At 43.7% G+C, this 15,247-nt stretch overlaps 1 protein-coding gene across 1 annotated transcript in view; it reads right to left on the minus strand.

Moving 5' to 3' along the window:
- Nucleotides 1–12,075, minus strand: part of Prnp (prion protein) — a 15,435-nt gene extending 3,360 nt beyond the window's left edge. Inside the window, exons 1-2 of the mRNA XM_028757107.1 lie at nt 11,993–12,075; nt 9,716–9,813 (exon numbers count right to left, since the gene is read on the minus strand). The gene's annotated coding sequence lies outside the window, so the exon portion shown is untranslated. The remainder of the gene's footprint in view (nt 1–9,715; nt 9,814–11,992) is intronic.
- Nucleotides 12,076–15,247: the final 3,172 nt, after the last annotated feature.

Below are 15,247 nucleotides of genomic sequence, written 5' to 3' on the forward strand. Positions count from 1 at the left end.
CACTGGTGGTTGCCACATACCCCGTTGGCGGGGGTTCGGCCCGTTTAAAAACTAACAACCACACCAACTCGCCAAGCCAGCGTGGGTCCCCCCCCCCCCCCCCCCCCCCCGGCAGAGTGTACCTTCATCAGATATAGCCTTCTTTCAGATTAGTGATCTGCAAGTGATTCACCCTGGAGACTGAGATGAGATCCAAGGGCAGAGGCTAAAGACGACAGCGACTACTGAACAGTATTACCACACCCTAGGTCAAAACATACACCTCGGAATTCCAGACAACCATAAAACCTAAAAGGTGACACACAGTCACACTCTGGTGAGTCCTGGTTCCGGCACTGACAAAGCCTTCACACTGAAAAAATTAGAAAATTACTTTTCAATTAAATTGTATGATGTATATGAGAAAAGCCAGTAAAGAAACTGTTAGTAGTCTGTTCCTATTTCTACTTAAATCACTGAAGTGGCAAGAGCATTCAGAAATAAATCAAAATTTATTTAGAAAACACAAGCCAGATTCAAGGACGGAGACCAGACCAGCTGGGATTTCTGCAAGTTCCTCCCAGTGAGGGTCAGAGGACCAGACCAGCTCCTACAATACAGTTCCAGCCCTGAGCCTTGCAGTTCTGTTCCCTGGTTCCTGTTTTCTCAAGGCCCAGCTCTTAGCCTCCATGTGACTGTCTCTCATTTTTGGTCTCAGTCTATCCTGGACTTCGTGGTAAACCTATATAATTCCAGCACATGGTAGGCTGAGACAGGAGGATTGTAAGTTAAGTATATGCGTTGGGGAAGAACTCAGTGATAAAGCACTTGTTAAGCTTGTGCTAGGCCCTGGGTTCAATCCCAGGAACCCCAATCAATCGTCAATCAATCAATCTCTCAGTCTAAAGGATGTTTATGTAAACCACTTTTCCATTCATGCTACTGAGTCAAATCTCTTTGTCTCAGCACACATGAAACTATTAACAAACATTTTCAGTTCTATCTTTACAGTGAATCTTAAGCCCTTGGGTTTTCACGGTCTCAATGCTACTATCGTGGTTGGTGCCTCTATTACTGCTCATGTGAATCCTCCCACGGCTGTCCATCTGTCCTCCCTGTCTGTCCCTGAGTCAGTCCAGCTCCTCCTATCTCGTGGTTTCCTTTTAACACGCAGTCACACGGTACTGCTTCCCCAAGAGGCATTCTTCCACATCCAGGTTAAAATACAAAGTCCTGGCCACACTGCCTGGATGTCACAGGATTTGGCTTCACTCCCTCCACTTCCCAGCCTGCTTAAACCTGTTAGAGACAAAGAAAACCCTCAGTGTTACACAAAGAATCAGAGAAACAAAATGAGAGTAGCCTGGCAAGGTAAAGAACTGAAACCGAGCTGCAGAAGCCCCGGCAGCCAGAAGTTCCCTTCTGTTCTATTCTAATGCAGGTGGGGACTGTGTCTTTGCCACATTGGCTGGGATCCTCTCTCACAATCTTTTCAGATGGGCTAGTTATAAAAGAATCGGCACAAAGGAAATGAAGGGAAAGGAGAAAGGGTTGGCTGCCATAGGCAGTTAGGTTCTGGGAAGGAAGGCATTGTTTGTAGGGAGCAGGGGCTCTGTGTAAACAAAGGTTTTTACCAGGTACGGGAGGGTAAAAGATCGGATAAAAGTGTTACAAGGTCGGGGGTTTATGGAATCTGGGCTTGCTACCTTTGATAGGAAACAAGCCTTCCTCATAAATCCCACAAGTGGGCCTTACTAATCTTTGGGCCTTTGCTGCTTCCTTGGCCTCGGCAGCTCCTCCTTCCCCCAGCGACTCACATGGCTCTCAGATGTTGCTCTGCCTCCTAGTATAGCATCCCTCTCCCATCTTCTTTCCCTGCTTCAGTTCTTTCCAGAGCAAGAAACATGCTTGACATAGGCATTACTGTGGACTTATTGACCCATTTTCTCTACCATGGGGCAGGCTCCTCCAGGGCAGAGCCTTGGGTCTGTTTACAGCAGTGCCCCTACTGGGCCTGATCCCCAAACCCATACAGTAGGTGCTGAAAGGATGACAAGGAAGCATCTTTACTGAAGCCTAGCCAACGGGCAACTAGCAGTCAGTATCTGCAATGGACGGTGAAGGAGCATGTGTTTAAAAATTTACAAAACACTTTTCTACAACGGCCAGCTAATTTTCCTGTTTTACTGAATTAAGTAAACACGTATTTTCCATACCAGCCACTGTGGTGGGCTCAGGCTGGCTGAAGATGCAGTATTATCTGAAAAAGGCAGGGTGGGAGGCAGAGAAGGCTGCTGGGAAGCATACTGAGTTGGACTTTGCATATGCTTCTTTAAGGCTGTACCAGATCCCAGCTCGGGGTGTGGCTCAGGGGAAGAGCATTTGCCTGGACATGTCCTAGTATCCGTCTATTGCAGTAAAAGTTACAGTTGTGTGTTCTGGAGAGAGAACCTGTGTGAGAAATGACACCACACAGGAATAAGGACACAGGAGAGGAAATGATGGGGACAGACAGCAGCTGTAGTGAGGTAGGCGGGGTTAGAGGGACACTGGCAGATCTGAGGACACCTGAACCTGTAGCTGTTAGGCGGACAGTGGAAAGGCAGGGAGGGGTCAGGTGACAGGCCATCTGTGCACGGTGAGCAAACCTCCAGGACAAATTCACCTGCCATTCTTGGTCTAACATTACAACATCCCATCTCAAGACTACCTGTTTTAAAAAGAAAACAAGAAGTTGTGTTGTTGCCGGGCGGTGGTGGCGCATGCCTTTAATCCCAGCACTTGGGAGGCAGAGGCAGGCGGATTTCTGAGTTCGAGGCCAGCCTGGTCTACAGAGTGAGTTCCAGGACAGTTTACAGAGAAACCCTGTCTCGAAAAACCAAAAAAAAAAAAAAAAAAAAGAAAAAAAAGAAGTTGTGTTGTTGCTACCCACCCCTCCCATTTGGATGCTGGTTCTACAGCTGGTCTTATGAGAGGACTATGATGGGTCTGACCTGGGTTGTTTTTCAGAAGAACATTTGTGAAGCAGGGACTTTGTGTACATGTGTTCAAGTCTAGGCTTGTATGCATAAGCAGAACAGAGCCTGAGTCTTAGGCTGCTGCAGTGAGGGAGCTAAAAACAGAGCCGTGTGATTCTCTGGGCAGCCTCTGGGGGAACACAGCCTCTGATGGAAATGGCGAGAGACTGAAAGAATCTATCTGGGAGCCCAGCTTCTGGACTAGGCAGTTACATGGACAGAACATGAAGAGTGCATCCAGTCTGGAGGGAGGTGGGTAGGGATCTGGTTTTGGCTACACTGATGTCAAACAGCATGTGGGTCGAGAGCTTCAAGCATCTGGGATAAGGAACAGCCACCAACTGGAGATGTCAGCCAGGGAGCTGTCCCCAGATACACCGTAGGACACCAGAGCCATGCTTGTCAGTACTGAAACGGATATTAGATAATGTTGGAGAATCATAAAATATAGTAAGACAGGACCATTTCAAAATCAGCTGACAACAAGAAAAAAACCACTTAATCATAAAATTCCTACACAAAATTATTTCTAAAGAGGGATTCAAACTTTACATAAGGCTTAGGGGGCTTAAATACTGAATTCAAAGCCCTTGTTCTAAAAATAGGGTCCTAAGTGACTAGCTCCTGGGCTGCGGATGTAGCGAGTGGCACTGCTTCTGCCTGGGTTTCTGCCCTAGCTTTACAAACAATTGTTGGTTCGTTAGGTTGCTAGGAAGGAAGATTAGATTTCTGAGTTCATGGCTGTGCTGTAATGTCATCTAAGATATTTTAGTAAGTACTTAATAAAGGTCATTATCTATATTTTTCACTAAGAATACTCCTAGAACAGTAGAAATACGAGTTTCCTTAGCTTGATAAATATTACAGTAAAACCAGGACAAATAACGAATGGCTTCTGAATACATTTTTTTTAAGAGCAGAAGCAGATTAAAAACAAAAAGCTTTCCCTGTTCATAGACTCAAGGTGCTGCCAAAGCCATGTTTAAAAATGAAGAAATCTCAGGTGCAGGAACTAGAAGGAACGAGGTCATGCTGACGTCATTTTCAATTAGCATGATCGAAACAGAAGATAAGGGTGGCTGGCACACACTTTTATCCCAGCACTTGGGAGGTAGAGGCAGTGGATCTCTAAGTTGAAGCCAGCCTGGTTTACAAATCGAGTTCCAGGACAGTCAGGGCTATACAGAGAAACCCTGTCTCAAACAAACAAACAATCAAAATAAAATAAACAATAATAGCAGAATTCAGCAAGGTTGCAGGATACAGGATGAGTGTCTTATTTTTCTATTGCTGTGATTATTCACCATGGCCCAGGCATCTTAGAGAAGGAAGGGTTTATTCAGCTAACACTTCCAGAAGGGTAGGAGTCCATCACCATCGTGGGGGATAGGGAGCCTGGCAGCAAGCAGGAAGACAGGAAGGCATGGTACAGCTGCAGCAGCGAGAGTTCACGGTTTGATCCCAAAGCAGAAGGCAGAGACAGCTAACTGGAGATGGCAAAAGTCTTTGGAAACCTCATAGCCCTTCCTCCAGTGACACACTTCCTCCAGCAAGGCCACGCCTCTTAATCCTTCCTAATGGCCATCAACTTGGGATTAAAATACTCAAATGCCTAAGACTTACGGGAACATCTCACTTAAACCACCACAATGAACATACAGAAACCAAGATCATCTCTATACCAGCCACAATTAACTAGAAAGAAAGAGATAGTCACATAGCAAGCAAACTGTAAAATATCTAGAAATGACAAAACTAAATGAAAAGTGATTTTATATGGGAGAAATTCAAAACTTTGACTCTAGGTTGATTTTTCTGAATAATCTAATAAACACACACAGAAAAAGACATATTTATTACATGGAAAAAGATATTTATTAATCAAAAGTCAACCTTAAAGGAAAAAGAGAGGGGGAAATGTAGTTCAGACTTAAATCATACTATAAAGCCATTTTTAAAAAGTACCAAAAAGCCACTTAAAATTCAGAAACAGAACAACAGAATAAAGTTCAAATATGGAAGCAGTTATATATTTTATAAAAGTACTTGATATATCACTGGGTACCACAAACCAGTAAGAAAGAAAGGTTTGATGCTTCTTGGAAACTGAAGAAATACCCAAATGAATCCCTAACCCCATATGCGAAAGTAAACTCTAGACAGACCACAGACCTAATTGTGAGTTAGGGCGACTGTGCACCATCTTAATCCAGCTCTTAGGAGTGTAGACAAGATGGTCAAGTTTTAGGCCAGTCTGGATGACACAGTGAGACCCATCTCTAAACATAAAACAATAAATAGGCCATTGAAAAGAATAGTTTTCTAAAGTACAAATGATCAATAAACATATGAAAAATGTTAACAGACACGAAAATTAAAATTACACAGTGAAGCCATCTCATCCAGGTTAGAATGTCTACCCTTAAGGTAAATAACAAATGCTGGTAAGGGTGAGGAGAAAAAGGAATCCTTAAATTAGACCTCACCATGGAAATGTATATAGGTTCTGTAGAAAACTGAAACTAGATATACCACATGACCTAGCTATACCACTGTTAGGTATTTATCCAAAGGATTCCAAGTTAACACATCAGAGACACCTGCATGCTGGTGTTTATTAAAGTACCATTTACCAAAGCTAAGTCATGGAACCAACCTAGGTGTCTATCAACAGAGAAGGGGATAAAGACAATGGGGCTTTATTCAGCCATAAAGAACAGCAAAATTATGCCATTTGGAGGAAAAATGGATGCAACCAGAAATTAACGTTTCAAATGAATGAAGTCGGGCAAATGTTGCATGTTTTCTCTCATATATGGTTCCTAGATTTTACATAGATACATAAAATAATGTCTGTCTGTCTAGCATGAAAGGACAGTGAATTTGCCTAGGAGAAGACAATGAGGCAGGAGAAGGAAGAAAGGGAAGGTAGTGGGCATGGCTAAAGTATATAGTATATTGTATGAAAGTGTTCTTATATAACTAAATACTATGTACATTAACTGTCAGTTAAAAAAAAAACTGTATGTTCTACTACTGCCCCATATTGTGTATGTCCATGGTATATGCATGTGTGCGTGCAAGTGAACACGCATCTGTGTGTGTGTATGTGTAGGATATTAAAATATAGATGAGTGTCTTTGTAAGCCAGAAGGTCTAGGGCTTTCCAGACAAGGAGACACAAAGCACAGGCAAACCCAGAAGGGTGAATTTGATGAATAATAACCAAGAAATCTTGCTCAATGCTATAAAAAAATCCACCATGAGCGAAGCCAATAGAACATGTACATAATGCTAAGGTACACAATGCTAACAGTGTTTGTAGCACTAAAGCTGGACAGGAGGGTTCTTTCTAGAATCTACAAAGAAACTTTACAAAAAGTAAGACATCAAGTCTCTAAGAAAATGATTAACATATAAATCACTAATTTCAGTAGTGGGCGAGCCAATGGGTATGTAAGTATATTAAAAGTCCTTAGGAACCAGATAAAATGAGAACAAAAAATAAAAGGGGAGATGGATGCTGTCAAGATGGCGGACTCATGGGGGTCCAGGAGCCCACACAGCCAGCAGGAGAACATGAGTGGTAGAAATGGAGTGTAAGGATGAAAATGTCAATGACTACACAACTAAAAAGGGGAAATATAAAGAGAAAATTTCTAAATGAACTATCGTATTTGTAAGAAATAATTTACTAAATAAATCTAGAATATGTGGACTTTCTAAATAAAATTAAGAGTTATTTGATAATATAGACACACATGTATCATTCGAAAACACAGCAACAAAGTTGAGTTGTAGCTCAGTGGTAGGGCACTTGGCTAGGATGTGTGAGGCCTTGGGTTTGAGAACCAGCATCAAAAAAGATAAATAAATAAAACTCCCCCAATATGGCAGCTGTAGGTTAGACATGAGGAAGGGAAAATACGCTCAGAGCGAGAAAGCTTTAGAGGGACAGTAACTATACACTATGTTTGTTTTGTAGACTAAAAATCTTTGGGAAATGGGAACCCTTCCCATTAACTTATGAATTATAGAAGTGACTTTAGAATGAATCCATTCGACATATGTTTATTGAATAAGTAGTATATGCATTTTTAAAAGCAGAGCTGGGTATGGTGGCATACGCCTATAATCCTAGTACAAGAGTCTTCCTTAATGTGATGAAAACATCAAGCCTATTACCATTTTTAGATTGTTCTAGGAGCTTATAGAGTTGTGATTTCCTACGTGAAAATGATAGAAAATCACCTAGGAAGGCCTTTGGAGGTTAAAAAAGAAGGTATGCTCACTAGAGTGGCAGTCTTTGAAATCTGATGCATCTAAAGACACAGTTGGGTAAACATTCCATTTAAATAACATTAAGAAACAGAAAATATCTAGGGTTCAGCCTCAATATAAATAGCAGACTTAATGAGGAGAGCTATAAAATTTTGCTGAGCTATTAAAATAATTACTAGAGGGCTGGAGAGATGGCTCACTGACTGCTCTTCCAGAGATCCTAAGTTCAAATCCCAGTAACCACATGGTGGCTCACAACCATCTGTAATGGGATCCGATGCCCTCTCCTGCTGGTGTCTGAAAGCAGCTTCAGTGTGCTCATATACATAAAGTAAATGAATAAGTAAATATTTTTTTAAAATAATAGAAAAAGCAAAAGACATGTATTAATGGATTTTAGAAACCCATATAAGAAGAGATTGTGAATCTATCCAAATAATCCACGGTCAACACAATTTTATCCAAAATCAGAGGACTTTAAGAAACATGGCGCAGAAACACTTGAAAGGATGCAGGACATGGTGTTCATGAATGCAGTACCAGCCACTGAAAGGTGGAGGCAGGGGGATCAGGAGCTTAGGGCCAAACTTAGTTACAAAATGAGTTGGAAGCCAGACTGGGCTGAGACCCAGTCAGCCTTCCCTGCCTGTCTGTCTAAAAGGGACTGGATGGTGGGTTTGGCTCAATGCTAGAGCATCTGTCTGCTACATGTGAGACTCTGAATCTGCTTCCCAGCACCAAACCAAACAAACCAAACAACCAACCCCAAACAAACAAACAAACAAACAAAAACCCAAACAAAACCCCTAAAAACTGAAGAAATTCTATGTGAGAACAGAATCCAGAGCAAACCTGATTCGATATCATATAAACCTGCACAGACATCAAAAGGTTCTGCTCACAGGAGCAACATGTGCAGCTATGAAACCAGAGAGAGAGTACGAAAGGTCTACAAGTCATTCAGTTATTCTATTCCTGCTATGCACAGGCATCGAGGAGCAGAGCTGCTAAGAACTTGTCTCAAAGTTGTAGCAGCCTAAGATGCTGTTGCTGAGATCCATATATATTGACCAGTGTCTGCAGTCCACTAGGCAGTAGTCCGAGATTCAGAATACATATAACTTGAAGTTTAATTAGTGAATTATGAAGCAGAGAGAATAACACACACACACACACACACACACACACACACACACACACACACAGAGGCACACAGACATATACATACACAAATTTATACAAACATAATATGCACAAACACAAATAAATATACATAAAGACAGACACATATATACATAGACAGACAGACACCCTCTACTCCCCATCGCTGGGGGAAATTTCCTGTCTTTCTTGTGCTAAGTATAATTAATTCACTTCTCATCATTTGATGTCATTATCTGACTCATTATCAGAGCTACTTTAAGAACCTTTGAGAGACCATCAGATATCCTCCTGGGACAGCCTGGATGTGTTTAAAGATGGAATGGGAGAGGCTGGAAAAGCCTCCCACGGAGCCTGCTGCCCGCCTGCCTGCTCGCCCTCCCCCCCTCCCTCCCTCCCTCCCTCCCTCCCGCCCCCCCTCCCTCCCTCCCTCCCTTCCTCCCTCCCTCCCTCACAAAGTTAGGTCATCTGGAACTCAACATTTCACACTTTCTGTTAAGAGGATGCAGCTCCTTTGAGTAGCCACTCAACACTGCAGTAGCAAGGAACAGAGGACTATTTAACACATTGGAATAGAAGTTCTCCCACGTTTAAGAGCTAATGCATACACTATCCATTTATGCATTACTTTATAAAGCTATAGCTATCCCTGGTTTAGATACGGATGTATTTTTAAGTATTTATTATGCAGGAGCTCATAGATGCCTTTCAATAATAGAATGGGAAAGTTAAAACCAACATTCAGAAAAACAAGCTGGGTGCGGTGACTTGGCTCAGAACTTGGAACAGGACTAGAAGGTTGCATACAGGGAGTTCCAAGTCAGCCTGGGCATATGAAACCCTGCCTCAAACCCAACACTGAAGCAAAACCAAAAAACTCAACCCTCAAACCAAGAACAAACAAAAGAAAAAGCCTAAAGTAAAAAACAAAACAAACAAACAAATAAAACCCTTCACTCTACCTTTCTTACCTGGTTGAGATTTGGCATAAAAATGCTTATTTATTATTATTATTATTTTAAAATGCTTACAGTTCCTTGGCTCAGCACAGTTTTTGAGAAACCAGTGGCCCTTCTCCTACAGAATCAAGCTGACTTTACAAGACAGCAGAGAACTCTGAGGCGTGAGTCGCAGTGAATGCGAGGCGTGAGCCCCACAGGACTAGGTGGCCTCTGGAGCAAGGGCAGTGCTGAGTTTTCTGGCCCCCATTTCCCTAGACAGTTGGTGATTTTCAGTCCCCCCCACCCCAAGACCATCATGATTCACAGGGCACTTACAGTCTGCTTGGCTCTCTTCAATTGGACTGGTACCACTAGGAAGACAGAATGCTTCAGCTCGGTTGAAATGGTTCCGTTTTGAAATACACTCAGGAGTGCTTTAAAACAACAAAAAGAAAAAACTAGACTTGATAAATAAGTCTGAGAACTGAAATGCAATCTAATCTGATATGCAAATTATCAAACCAATACTAATGAGTCTCACAAAATGGAGCAGTGTCTGAAAATGAAGGCAGATCAAACATATTCCAAAAAGCAAACAGGACATGGTCTATGTTATTTTAGAAACTGAAAACCTAGCCCTGGGTTCAATCCACAGTAATCCCCAGTATTTCAAGAAAAGACCCCTGTGAACTTATTTTTTTGTTTTTTGTTTTCCAAATAAGTTAGTGGAAACAATATAGCAACAAACATACGGCCAAGATCAGACACATCTTCTGAGCTCTTTCATTGCTGCTCTTCTGGGCTTTTCACTGGGTACCACATGAGTCCAGGAGAGCCTCGGTCTCCTTACCTGTACTTTGACTCTCAGTTTTCCCCAGTGATACATGGAGTCTAAAATGAAGCGTGTTCATGATTGCCACGGCTCCCACAAGGAGCCTGTTAGTTTCTTAGCTGCTTGGCTGCTGAACATTTAGGTTGATTTTCAATTGGCTCTCATTTTTTCTAACTGCTGGCCATATGGCTCCCCTAGCCCTTTGTTTGTTCCTTCGCAGGTAAATTGCCAGAAGTGGGGTTTCTGGGTCACCGCACGCAACTAATAATACCTCACCAGATTGTTTTACTGCTGGGCACAGTGGCTTATGCCTGTACCAGGGCATTCTGGGGAGTCTCGAGGAGGACTGCCACAAATTTGAGGCCTGACTGGTCTACACAGCAAATTCCAGCTACCTACTGAAAGACTGTTATGAGTCACAAACAAGCACACTCCAAACTAACCAACAAACCAAACAAGAAAAGCCCTTACTGCCTTACAGTATCCTCGATTAAGTGTGAATGGGAAACAGAATAGTATACATTCAAAATCAAGTTTTACACAAACAGTCAATCTCTGCAGTAAATGCCAGACATGGGTAGCAGTTTTCTCCTTTCTAAATAAGAATGAAAGGGGATGGAGGGGTTGCTCCGCAGGTAAGAGCTCTGGTTGCTCTTCCAAGAGGACCCAGGTTTGGTTCTGAGCTCCCCTGTGGCAGGGGCTCACATAACCAACCACAGCTCTACTTCCAGGACATCCAACGTCCTCTTCTGACCTCCACAGAACCATGTATACAGGCTTATGTGGATCCAAAACACTCATGCACATTATAACGTTGGTTGTAGAGCAATCTTTCTAGCCCTTAACTAGAGCCACCTACTCCCAAACCTGAACATGGTGTTTTAAGGCAACCTCTAGTTAGTCTAGGTTAGGGTTGCTGTTGCCATTGCCTCTGTCTATTTAATGGATGTAAAGACAACAAACAAACTTGCTTTAATTTGCATCTTATTCAGAAAATGACTCATCCTTTAGTTCCTGCTATAAATAATATGGAAAGCTTGTGTCAGATTCAAATACAACACAAATCATTCCTTAGCTTTCTATGTCCTTCGCCTTTTTGAAGCTCTCGGATGTGTGTGTGTAGGAAAAGTATTTCCTTTTCTTCATTGAATAGTTAAATTTTCAAGACGTCTGGCATTTTAATGCAAAATTTTGATACTTGTTTGTGGTATAATTAAATTTGCACGTCTTTAATCCCATTCTCCCAGGAGTTTCCCTTAAGGAAATGGGGAATTCAGCACACCGGCAACTGCTATTAAACCACGATATTCAAAGTACGAGAAAATAAGACAACCATGGAAACGCCTAGGCAGGGCAGGGAAGGCGCACAGCGGCGTTGAGTATGAAACTGAGCAAGGGAGCAATGACTGTGGTGCTGAGGACGGATGAAATCGTGGTGGAATCACGAGGTAAAATTACGTTCTCTGAAGCTATTACAAAGAGAAGAAAATAGCAAAGGACAGTCAAAAGATGCCACCCTCACCCCCAGCAATGCTGAGCTGTGAATCGGGCTCGGAAGGAAAGGCTGGCTCCCGGCCTCGCTCCCCAGGGATTCAGGTCCCTCCAGGAGTCGCACAGCAGCGGTGCACAGTCACCTCCCAGCTAGGCTCAGCCCCAGTCTCAGCCCCAGCTAGGCTCAGCCCCAGTCTCAGCCCCGCGGCCTCAGGGACCCGAGAGGAGAGGCGCAGTGAGCCGAGCTTGGTGACGGGAAAGCCGAGGCCTGGCTTCAGCAGCCCGCTTACCTGCCACCGACGCGACGCGGCGCCCAGAATCGGTCTGCTGCTCCGATACTGCGGGGGAGCGGGGAGTGGGGAGTGGAAAGGGGTGGGGCAGGCAGGGATCTGGGCGGGGCGAGGGGGTGGGGTGTGGTGCTCACCAATGGCCGCGCCGCGTCTCTCGCGGGGGATGAGTCACCGCTCCGGACTGGCTTAAATGCTTGTATCTGTTTAAACCGCCCCCGAGTGTCAGCACTCCCTGACGACGCTCAGCGACTATAAAAATCATCTTTAATGGAAGACTGATCCAGAACCCAGTGCTTCCGTTACATAATGGGTAGTTGGGAAAATGAAAGGTTACCTAACGGAGCGAGAAGGCCGTCGTTGAACTTTGGTAACAAGAAATTGGTAAAGAAGATTTTCGACTTTTCTCCATAAACTATAAAAGAATTCGAGGCCTAGAAAGTGTATTAGCCATTGCATGTTGGCTTATTTATTCTCTGTTGATTCCTTCTTTTCTTTCCTTTCTTTTTCTTTTCTCTCCCTCCCTTTTTTCTTTATCGTTGGAGACAGAGTCTCATAGCCCAAATTGGCCTGGTCTACCCACTAAGTAGTTCAAGCTGACCTCAAATTCGAAGCAGTGCTTCTGCCTCTATCTCTTGAGTTCTAGGATTATAGACATGGACCACCATGCCCAGCTCATGTAATCACTTTTTGCTTTTATTGTGTCCAAAGAAAAAATGCACTACTTTTAACAGCTTCCACTGAACACAGCCTGAAGCAGCTTAAACAAAATGATGTTCTTGTTCAAGATGCCTGCTTACTTGGACAGGTTAAAGCCTGCAATCAGGAAGCTGAGGCAGGAGACTCTCAAGTTCAAGGCTGACCTGGGCAACATAAGGAGACCTTGTTTTAAACAGGGGAGGGTTAGGAGCTGGGGCGCTGGTTCAGTTCCCAAGCATGAGGACCTGAGTTTGGAATCCAGGGACCGCTGGACAGTGATTGGAGAAGACAAGACATTGACCTCCGGCCTCCATACATAGGTTGACATACACCCTCATGTGCATGTGCACACAGCCCCATACACATGTAACATACTCCCATGCCATGTATATAAATTGCTGGCAATACTGAGACAGAAGAGGGACCACAGGGAAACATAATCTCCTGTTCCCTTGACAAACACAAAATTGGATTTGGATTAAATATTTGTGTCTAGCATTAGGATCCAGGAGGAGAGGGTGGGAAGGGAGTATCATCGGAGCCAGGGGAATTATAGTTATTATAAAGCAGTCGTGTGTTATCATCGTGTCTCCCCGGGCCCTGTGTGTGTATATATGTGCGTGTGTTGTGTGTACATGCGTGGATAGGCTCTTGACAGCTGTTGGGGAAAAGGACACGAGAGGGCTGGAAAACACAGCCTTTGGCTGAGATGATTCAATTACAGTGAAACTATATTTCAGCCTGTTAGAAATGAGCAGTGCTGGTGGCTGCTTGACATTTTACTCTGTGTTCTTAATGAACGAATACACTGACCATCTTTCAGAGCCTTGCCTTCTTGCCTCAGAGAGTACTCATTGTGATCAGGGTGACCGCATCTTTGGATTTCTCAGAGGCCCTCCACTCGCTCTCAAGAGGGCAGGGGAGGAGTGGGAGAGTGTGGCTAGATTAGCTTAGGTAAGGGACCAGCTTTCTCCCCCTTTCCACCTGGCCGCCTCCTCAGAGGGATTCTGAAAGGCTTGGTTTAAAAAGACATCAAAACTCAGCTTTTTCCTCAAAGAATCAAATGTCTACTGGCTGACTGCTCTCTACCCATCAGGAAGTGGCTTTAAAGGCTTTTTGGATGGGGGTTGAGAGGTTTCTAGAATCGAAAGGGGACTGGCAGCTCGGCAGCTACCTGATTATAATAATAACCTCTGGTTATTATTGCAGGGCTGGGCATGGTGGTATAAGCTGCCAGCCTAGCACTTGGGAAGTCATTGTTGGGAGCAAGGACATGATTTAAAATAAGCATGTGGCTGGTGAGTTTATGGCAAGGCTGAGAGGTCCAAACCTCTTTCTGCTGTTTGGTGGCTGTTCTGAGTTACAGCGTTGTGCAGGGAGTGTGGCGGGTTTGCTGTTTTGAATGGCTGAATGAGACTGCAAACATGACAATGGTTGGAGCTATCACCAAAGCTAACTTGCAACACTGCATTATTTTTTCTTTCATTAAATAAAGAAAATGAGGCAAACCAGGCTTGACAAATGTGCTCTGGAGAGGCCATCACAAAACTACTTCTGAAAACTCTGGCTTCCCCCTGATGCACGCTTTATGCTTCTGATTTTTTTCTGCTAAGGAGATGCATCACGAGACGGAAAGCCAAAGAGTGAGCACCTGGTGTGAGGACTCAAGCCTGCACCAAGGCAGAGGCCTGCATCTGTGTTAAACACATCCCAGACCTCAGGCCTGTTGGGGTAGAGTCTTGGGGAAGTAGCAACTTGCTTGAAAGTAGGTTGTTGCATCTGGCTCAAAGCACAGGTTTGAAAACTTCTGTTGTCTTAGAAATGCCAAGATGGCACAATTTGACCCTAATGTGCAAATAATATAACATGGGGTTGCAGTTTGAATGTGTCCCCTTCAAATGTCACCAGTGGGGTGTTATTTTGAAGTGAGGCCTCCTTCCCCTCGTGAATGGGGTTCAGGCCCTTGTAAAGGAAGTTTCAAACACAGCCTTTTGGTTTGTATGTAAAGTACCCCACAGGCTCCTGTGTATGGATGCTTGTTTCCAGGGAGTGATGCTGTCCCGGGGTTTATAGAACCTTTGATATATGACCCTATACCTAATTTGAAGATAGTGTTACATAACATTGGCAGCATCCCCTTCAGCCTGGTGCAAATAAAATGCAATTTACTTTGTTTGTGAGCCTAGCCTTTAATGGTTGAGCCATCCCTTCGGCCCAAAATGAAATTTATTATGATGCAGTAGATGAGAGCTGGCACCAGGACAGCCAAGCCAGGGGCAGCCAAGCCTTCCCAGGCAGCACATGAACAGCTGTCCCTCTTGCCTCCTTTCTTCAATCATTTGTTATATATGACAAAACTTGTATATTTCCAATAAATACATTAGGAAATATAGACAAGAATAAAGGAAAACATTCATGGTGGGACCCAAGTGATGGCTCAGTAGTTAAGAACACTGGCTGCTCTTCCAGAGGTTCTGGGTTCAGTTTCCACACGCATGTGGTGGCTCACAAACTTCTGAAACTCCAGCTCTAGGGGATCTGATGCTCTCTTTTGGTCTC

Source organism: Grammomys surdaster, unplaced genomic scaffold (assembly GCF_004785775.1).
Source record: "Grammomys surdaster isolate TR1022 unplaced genomic scaffold, NIH_TR_1.0 129, whole genome shotgun sequence".
Classification (NCBI taxonomy): domain Eukaryota; kingdom Metazoa; phylum Chordata; class Mammalia; order Rodentia; family Muridae; genus Grammomys; species Grammomys surdaster.